Here is an 8,903-nt window from a genome sequence, read left to right as displayed (position 1 = left end):
CTCCCGTCCATCTGCTCTGCTGCTGGTGAGGGTCCCCCGCTGCCATAGCCACGCCGCTACATGCTGCCACACGCCATGCCATGCTGCCACATGCCACACTGCCACACGCCATCATACCACACCCCAAAGAGTGCAGAATTCTGTGGATTAATATATGCTTTGGGCCAGGTGGGAATGCCCACGTGCCTCTCTTGCAGGGGCTGGCTTGACACACCGTCCCTTGCAACACTGAGGGTCTGTTGCATCATCTCTGGTGCTCTGGTGCAGGGTCTGGGGACCCCTTTGGGGGGGGCCCCTGTGATGGGCCATGTCACCCCCTTCTGCTGTGGATAAGCTTCCTCCCCCCTGGTGAGGACCCCTCAGCTGGGCACAGTTGGAGGATGGGCAGTCACTGCACCTCTGACCAGAGGCGTTTCCAACACACCCCCAAAGCCTCTCCTCCCTCCACCCTTTGGTGCAGGGTCTGTTCGAGCCTGGCAGCTGATAGCCCTGGGGCTGTGGTCCTCATCTTGGAGGTGTTAAGCCTGTGCTCAGTGAATGTCCTCAGCCCTGAGTTGTTACTTTATCTTCTCTTCATCAGCGAGCAGTGCCAGGCCTCAGTCAGGGTGTGGTAGTCTTCTCTGCAGCTTTTGTAATACAGTTTAAAAAGTCCTTTGAGAAAATGTTTAAGTCATAAAATATAATATTTCAGTCTCTGATGGGGGCTGCGGAGAGGTGGCACTGAAGGTGTTATAAATTTTTTTTCAGTCTCGGTTGTACGGTTTTGGGTGTGGGTTTCCCATTTCGAGTTGTGTGGTGTGGGTTTGGGTTTTCTCGTTTCGGGTTGTATGGTTTGGGTTCGGGAAGGGGAGGCAATGAGAGTGGGCATCTGAGAGGTGGCCCTTCAGAACGAAAAGGGGATTCCAGAGAAAAGGGCAGGGGGAGCCCTTGTCATTCCTTCGGATAGACAGCATCAGAGGCCAATTGTCTCTTGAGCCTAGGCTATGGTAACAACAAATCACTTGATGCCCTGTGAGGCATAAGGTGGACCCTGGATACGAGCCAGCCTAGAGCCTAGGGGTGTGAAAGACTGGCCAGTGGACAGTGGACTTGAGGGGGGAACCAATGGGAAGAGTTGGTGGCACTCAGGAGAGACTAGGTCCTCCTGCAGCAGTCCGTTGCACGAAGAGTACCTCTGCCTCATTGCGGAGAAGGGCTACTCCCTTCTCCGAGCTCCCAAGAGGTGGTGTATTTTATTAAACCAGTAAACCCTGTTCAACGGTGACTGGCCCACGTGTTTATTTCAAAGGGACAGTGATGTTGAGGTGCTGGTGGGACTGAGGGGTGTGGGGGAGCAGAGGGGAATGGTGGGGACTGAGGGGACAAAGAAGTGGCAGAGGCTAAGGAGGGTGGTGGGAATGAGGGAACTGGGAGAGCTGAGAGGGATTGCAGGAACTGAAGGGTCTGGAGAGAGCTGAGGGGGATGGTGGGGCTGAGGGAACTGGGAAAACCCTGGGGAATAGGTGGTGGTACTGAGGAGACGGGAAAGTGGCACAGGCTGAGGAGGATGGCGGGTTTAAGGGGACTTGAAGGGTCTGAAGGGACTGAGAGGGGTGAGAGGACTGTGAGGGTCTTAAGGGCCTGGGGATGCTGTGGATTTGCCAAGGGGATGGCAGGGCTGAGGGGGTGGACAGGGAGCACAGAGGGGTCCAGGACTGAAGCTCTGTCAGGCTGTGGAACCACTTACAGAGCCTCCACTTCTGCCATGACTGTCCAGAACAAGTTAAGAGCGGCTAGGAACTGACAGGGACCCACATGGAGAAGCAGAAGGCCACCAGCAACAGCAGTGAATTGGGACCTGCTGCTGCCGCCCGAGACCCTGGGTGAGGCCCCAGGGCCGCTGAGGCAGGGTGGGCGTGAGGCTGGCGTGGGCTTTGGCCGCGGGCACTGGCCGGCTGGGCAGGAGCGGGCCCTGCCCGTGCTGGGGCCGCTCAGCGTGGCTGCCCCGGGCGGCACAGGGCATATATTGTTATATTGATGCATGTATATTGATCTGTTTAGATCTGTAGTTATAATTACATACTTGTACAGTTGTGTAGCTGCATAGTTCTGTTGCTTGGGTTTTATGGATTTATACATCGGTACATTGATATTTGTATTTTTATAGATAGGTTTGTTATGTGTGTATTATATGTGTCATGTCATGTCATATCTCATATGAAATATGCAATATATATTTACATCTGTATGTTGTTATGGTTATATGTATATTTACTTATATTTATGTATGGAGCTGTATAATTCTATAATTCTATTTATTTAGTTCAGAAGCTCGTATTCTTTACAGAAGGATATCGGTATCTTTGTATTCGTATATGGGCTGTACAGCTGTAGTAATATGTAATAAATTAAGTTGTTAAACTTCAACTGATACTTGTGTATAGTGAGTGGTTGTAGAGGGTTGCAATAATTTAATTTTTTTAACCAAAGTTGATATTTGTATGTTTTTACATAGCATGATTGTAACAATAAATTACATTTTTAAACTTAAATTTATATTTGTATGTTTATATATTGGCAGCATGGGAGTAGCAATTTAAAATTAACTTTTAAGCTTAAGTTGATTTTTGTGTACTTGTACATTAGCAGTGCAAGTGCAACAATCTGCCATAACTTCAAGCTTTCAACTGAAATAAGTGTAGGTTCATGCTATCCAGAGCAATGAGCAGATGCAGACATGATGATGCTGGAGGATTTTGGCCATGAAAATCTCCCGCCATGCCCAGCAGATCCCCCCAGCTGCAGTCAGTCTGGGCAGGGAAATGGCACATTTGGGATGGCAGCAGAGCCACACGTTGGGTACAGACTCGCTGCAGAGGCCTGCTGAGAAAACGGGACTCCCCTGAGCGTACAACTGCAACCAGGAGCCACCCGGGGAGGAAAACTCCACCCCCATCCCCCAGGGAGCTCTTTAGGAAGTGCTCCAAGTGTCCCTCTAAAGGTCATCCTGGAGAGCAGCAGCAATCAGGGATCCTAAGCCAGCTGTGCTGCCTTTGGCAGCACTTTGGCTAAGGGTCTGGAGGAAGGGGGAGGGAACGACGACTGTAACTGCTGCAGGGTAGGGATGAAGGAAGGGCCATTGACCCAAGTGCTGAAATGCTCCAAAATCCAGAAGGATGGTGGAGAACTGGGAAGCAACAAGTTCTCACAACCACTGACATGACAGAAGCCCTTTTTGTGAAGTTCCCTGAAGGAACTCCCAGGGCAGTTGATGCCGTGGTCAGTAGTACCAGAAGGCAAAAATGTAGCAACACTAGGAGATGGTCTATATGCCCCACAGGCAGTGGCTTAGGAAATAATCAAATACATCTCTTACATCTTTTATATATTATGTATATAGAAATACATAATATATATGATACATGAAATTTAATACATGTTAATATGTATTATTTGATAGGTTTTATTTTTTGATGTATGTTTTCACTTCATATATATTTGAAATACTCTTCCAACTTGGGAGAGTGAAGATGTATTGCTGTCCAAAACCCTCTCCCCACACAGCAATCAGCCCATGGGTGGGTGCATGCACACCTACCCACTGTCCTTGCTCTTCTCGGTATCTGGGCTGCTGTTTGCACAGAATTAGAATGAATTTAACTCGACATACCTACAAATGGGGTGTCTCGCTTGTCATGAATACTCAAGTGGCAAGGCACAACACGGAGCTCTCAAACCACTTACATTATCACACATGCTTTCATTCCTGCTGGGGACCGATGGACTCTTAAAAGCACCAAAGACACAGAAAAGAGGTGCAAAGGATTGGCATCATGCTACTGCTGGTATGCTCAGGTAGGAAAATCTGTTGGGTTTTTTAAGGTCATAAGGTTCCAAAAGCTAGGAAAGCTGCTCAGCATCAGTAGCCCAATTGTAAATGGTTTTATTGATGTGGCGAAACTGGAGTCTTAACTGTGGGCTCCATCCTTGGTTAAAATCACCTTCCCTGACTTGCAGACAAAAGCACCACCAGCAGCAGAAGCTACGTCAGTCACTTCTCTCAAAAAGCTGTGTTAAATTTGTGAAAGAAAAACATGTCAGACACTACAGATTAATGGCGAGACTCTGAGCCTTGTCTGGGGGTGAAGGAACCAGGACAAATCCGTGGTTCCTCTTTAAGCCCTGGCCAGGATTTGGGAGGAAACCAAGAGGAGAATGAAAGCAGATGTCCCCACACTAGAAGTTCTGTCAGATGCTCCTTCAGCACTGTCCAAGCCGGGCTGCTCTCACAGCGCAGTCGGAAGCCTTGTGGCCAGCAAAGGTGGAGGCACCGCAGGATTTCCCAGTTCCTGGCTGTGGCTCTCTAGGGCTTTTCTGGGACAGCTTCCCCCAGCTGATGTGTGGACCCGAATGAATGATGAAGTATTAGGGTATCTGGTGATGTATCTTTCTTAATCACTAGAGGCAAGCTTTTGTAGTAATGATGCGGTGCATTGCTTAGCTTATCCTTTTCTGATTTTTTTTGCACTTTTGCATTAGAGTAAATTACACTATTCCTTCAGCTGGTGTCTGTATCTGTGTCTCTCACCCTCCCCACCATCAAAACAAACACACAGCCAGTTTAGTACAAGACTTGAGAGTCTGCCCTCTTTTATTTTGAAAGAGGAGAAAATTGCTGATCTGCACAAAAAGTAACAACCCTTCTCACACCTCCCTGTTGGGGTTCCCTGGAGCATGACCCAGGCAGGGGCTGCTGCTCCTGCCTGAAACCACTACCCCCACATCTCTGCCAGCCCATCTCTTGGAGAACACTCCCGATTGCCACCGCCTCGAACAAAATTGCCACAATCCACCTTCCTTTTCTGCAGGCAGGTGAGAAAAGTATCCACTGCCAGCTCTAGGCTCCTCTAGAAACCAACTGTATTGAGTAGTGACAACCCTGAAATATCGACCTCCTTCCTTAATCTGCCCAATGGGAGCTCACACCAAGAGGCCTTTTGTCCAAGGTACCCAGAGGAGAGCTCGAGGATGGAGCAGTTTGAAATGCAAGTCCTTCACAGTTTAAACCTCCATTCATCAAATGAACACACACAAACTTGTCCCAAAGGGAAGGCAGGCAGCAAAGAGAAGCTCCTCTCCCACAACACCAAACTCTGTGCTTCCTTCTGTTCCAGCTGGAGAGAGAAGGCCATGGGCTACTCCTCAGTTTGGGAAGAAACCCTGAGAACTGGCCTGCTTTGGGAGGACAGCAGAGGGAGGCTCCCCAAAGAGAAGGAAAACATTCTCTGGAAGCAAAAGATTATGGCAGTATTTCTGCAGAAAAAAAAGAAGAATGAAGCATTTGAAAAAGTTCTCAGATGGGAATGTCTCTCCCAATACAACAACCCCTCAGTCTCCTTGGTCTGTCAGGCAGCTCGTGAATGAACCTGCAAGGCTTGGATACACATCATTTGTGTCCGCCCCCAGGGCACAAGCAGCTCCCCAACAAGATTTCAAGTGACCAAAGGACAAACCTTCCCCCTCCACCTCCTGGCACCAACTCTATGGAGTCTCCTTCCATTGCAAGATCTACTTTGTGAGTCCACATTGACAAGGCTTGGCTGTAGGGGGGGGTTGCATTGTAACTGAAAGGAATAAGAGGAATGTGTCTTTACAAACAGACCGTGTGAATCTGCTTGTAGATAGGACCAGGAACTTACAGATAGGGTGTGGCTTCATGGAGACAGACATAACAGCACACACTTATTGCAATCCAAAGCAGTAAAATTTTTTTTTATTTTCTCTACTGCTATTCTTATACCTCTTCACAATTGCAGTGGCTTATTGAGATTGGCTGCTTAGCAAACAATGACAAGGCTGTCTAACAAACAATGACCATTCAAGCAGTAAAACAATTAGCTATACAAGCAAAGGTGTAATTGTTATATATTATCTGCAAGCTCTTTCTTGTACTCTCTTAATGTCCCATAACAAGAACATCCTCTCCTTGTGTCCAGAAGATCTTCTCTCATTTATTATTTTTTTGGCTTTCTCTGTGGGTTTCACTGAAGCTGCAAAATTTCACTGTAATATTCTCATGGGTAAATTCTGACTGGTTTCAGGTCTGACTCTGTGAGGCCCCCAGACCAGCTGTCAGCCTCATCAATAGGGAAGTGACAGAAAAAACTCTTAGTTCTTGTAAATGTTATTAATCAACACGGACTGTTGCTCAGCCAAAGCCAAATTAAATTCCTGAACCTAGAGAAAAAGAACAAAGACTGAACAGAATAATGAATAGGTTTTTTCTTTCTTTTATATAACAATATGGGGATGCATATTACAGGGGGGAACAGAGTAGGCGATTCAGGAAGTCTGTACCTTCCGAATACCTCAGCCAGTAGGGAAAAGAAAGAGGAAGATGCAGCCAGGAACTTAGGATAAAAAGGAGGCTGCATCCCCCAACTATTTGAGACACCCCATGGGAAATGCCCATGGACTCTCCCTTTGTTCAAATAAAGTTACAGGACTCCTCTGTCTCCTTTTTTGGACATAAATCTCTGTCATTGTGGATTAATTTTCCTGACAATGTTCTTCAGTGTACTAAGCCTGCCATTTTTTCCCTACTCTTCAGATGTTCAAGCTGTGCTCAGTTCTGCAACAAACTTGCCCACTTGTTCATCAAGACGTCCACACCCATTCCTCCAGAACGCGATTGGTCCTTTCAGGTGATTAGTTACAGAATGCTTAGTGAAGATCCCCATACCCGCGCTTCCAGACCTTGATACGTTCTTGTAGGAACCCAGAGTGCCGAGAAGATTTCTCTGCCTGTTTTTAAGGGTTCTTACCCCCCTGAACAACACTGTTTTAGCTTCAAACCTTGGAAAAAATTACCAACAGTCAGACAAGAACTAGAAAATACAGTGGTGTGAATTAGGTGATAGACTACGATGTAAGATTGTCACAGGGTGAAAAATTTACAGGTTTTGGGCTTCTCTTTGTAGTAAATAGATAAGAGTAAAAAATATCAAAATGGAGGATTGTTGTTGTTCTCTAAACCTTCTTCTTCTTCTTCTACTATTCCATATTTTGCGAGTGAAAGTAGTTTGGAATGATTGGATAGAAAATTCCGCTGTTCCTAGTCGTGTTACTGAATAATTGGTAAGAAAGTAAAAATAATGTACGTTTTTAGTAACTATTGGTTAAAATATCTTTAAAAGGCTGTGTGAATCTTGATAATTGGACTAATTCCTACTTTTCTTCCTTCTATGCTGTACCTGGGTCACGCTAGTGGCTCTGTTCCTCTGGTAAGACTTAATAAACAACTATCTGGAAGCATTGAAACTAAAGGAGACATCTCGGTTTATCTCTCAAACTCCTTGCAAGGACTTTCAGCAAATTCTCTCCCATCAGGAGAGACTCGATTTATGGCATGGTAAAGTGTCAGGTTCTTTCAAATCGCATAGTTTTGAAGACATTAACACCCTTATCTCCTCTCAGGAGCACTGGGAAATCAGCAGCAGCATGAAATGGCTGTGGGGGAGGGTAGCACAGCCGGGGACAGGGAATGCCTGTCCTCAGAGGGGCAGCTGAGCTTTCTGAGTTGTCTGCTTGGGAGAAAGAGAGATGGGCTGTGGAGAGGGAGGTGCTGATCTTCTCTCATAGAACAATAGAGTAGTCTTCGTTAGAAGGGCCCTTCAAAGGTCTCCCTGGGATCCAGTGAAAGGGCAGGAGTGAGTGATTCAAAGCTGCACTAGGAGAGGTTCAAATTTAACAGGAGAAAACATTTCCTTGAGGTGTGGTCGATGCCCCAAGTCTGCCAGTGTTCCAGAGGCATTTGGGCAATGTCCTTAACACCCTGCTTTAACTTTAGGTCAGACCTGAAGGTATGAGGCAGTTGGACTGGATGGTCATTGTAGGTCCTGTTATAAACAAGTTCTTGAGAGTTGGCTTTTGCTGTATGTTGTATGGGTTATGAATTATGAGTTATAATATTAAATATTATGATATTTTCCTTGGGAAATATCAAGATAATGGTATATGTTAAAATGTTCAATGTTGTTAAAATAGTCTGGTTGTAAAGTTGGTTTTTATAAGGGTTGTATCATTTTGTGTGCTGTAATGTCAGTTCTGTAAGTTTGCAATGGGACAAGCTGTTGCTAGCCAAACTTCAAAGACACAATCAAAAAAGGAGTGGGATTCCATCCAATGAGGACCCTGACGACCACAGCAACAGAATTGCGCCGGCACCTAAAAGAGTGATGGGGGCGAGACTATGCCAGCTATTGCTGAGAGGATTCAGTCTGGAAGAAGACACTTCCCCACCCAAGACTTCCTGGTGCTGTAATGATGGGGCTTTGGGAGAACACAAAAGTACAGCTTATAGGCAAAGAGGTGACATTTGAGCACAAGTCTCTTGTCCGCATTTGTGCCTTGCCAACCTCACACTCCTTGTCTCTGCTGATTTTTCTGCTTCTCTTCTCTCACCCACCTGGACTTTGTACATCCCTTCTGGACAGCCCTCCATGTAGTGAGGCTGTCCTGGTTGGCATCAAGCAGCACAGAGAAACCAGAGCAGAGCTGAAGCGCCGGTGGCTGGGCAGAGAGGAGCACTGGAGGCAGGCTGGGGGCTTGGTCCTGTGTGGAGACCAGCTGCCTCTGCTGCCTGCTCTGCCTTTGGCATCTGCTGCCCGGCAGGGAGAAAGCACCACCCAGACACTGAGGGAAATTAATTTATTTCCTTTTCCTTCAATAAAGATTTGTGAGAGCCCTGCTAGAGTTGCTGGCAGGTTGGCCTCTTGCAGGGCTGGGGAGAGTCCTGGGGGCTGGGGGCCCTTCTCTTAATGGGGTGCAAGGGTCCCCATGGCAATCGGTCCCAGCCCAGGACAGGGGTGGAGGGACTGAAACTGCTGCCCTGGGCAGAGGGATCTGCTACTGTCACCACCTTC

General features: G+C 47.0%; 1 long non-coding RNA gene across 1 annotated transcript; it reads left to right on the top strand.

The window, feature by feature from the left end:
- Positions 1-626: 626 nt before the first annotated feature.
- LOC121675409 lies at positions 627-2,473 on the top strand. Its single transcript, XR_006020071.1, has 2 exons — positions 627-726; positions 1,289-2,473. It is a non-coding gene; the product is annotated as an uncharacterized LOC121675409 (long non-coding RNA).
- The last annotated feature ends 6,430 nt before the right edge of the window (positions 2,474-8,903 follow it).

Source organism: Corvus kubaryi, unplaced genomic scaffold, assembly GCF_017639235.1.
Source record: "Corvus kubaryi isolate FWS band 111438036 unplaced genomic scaffold, C.kubaryi_AGA036_p1.0 74, whole genome shotgun sequence".
NCBI lineage: Eukaryota > Metazoa > Chordata > Aves > Passeriformes > Corvidae > Corvus > Corvus kubaryi.
The sequence above is the reverse complement of the archived record's forward strand: the minus strand, read 5'-3'. Positions and strand labels throughout refer to the sequence as shown.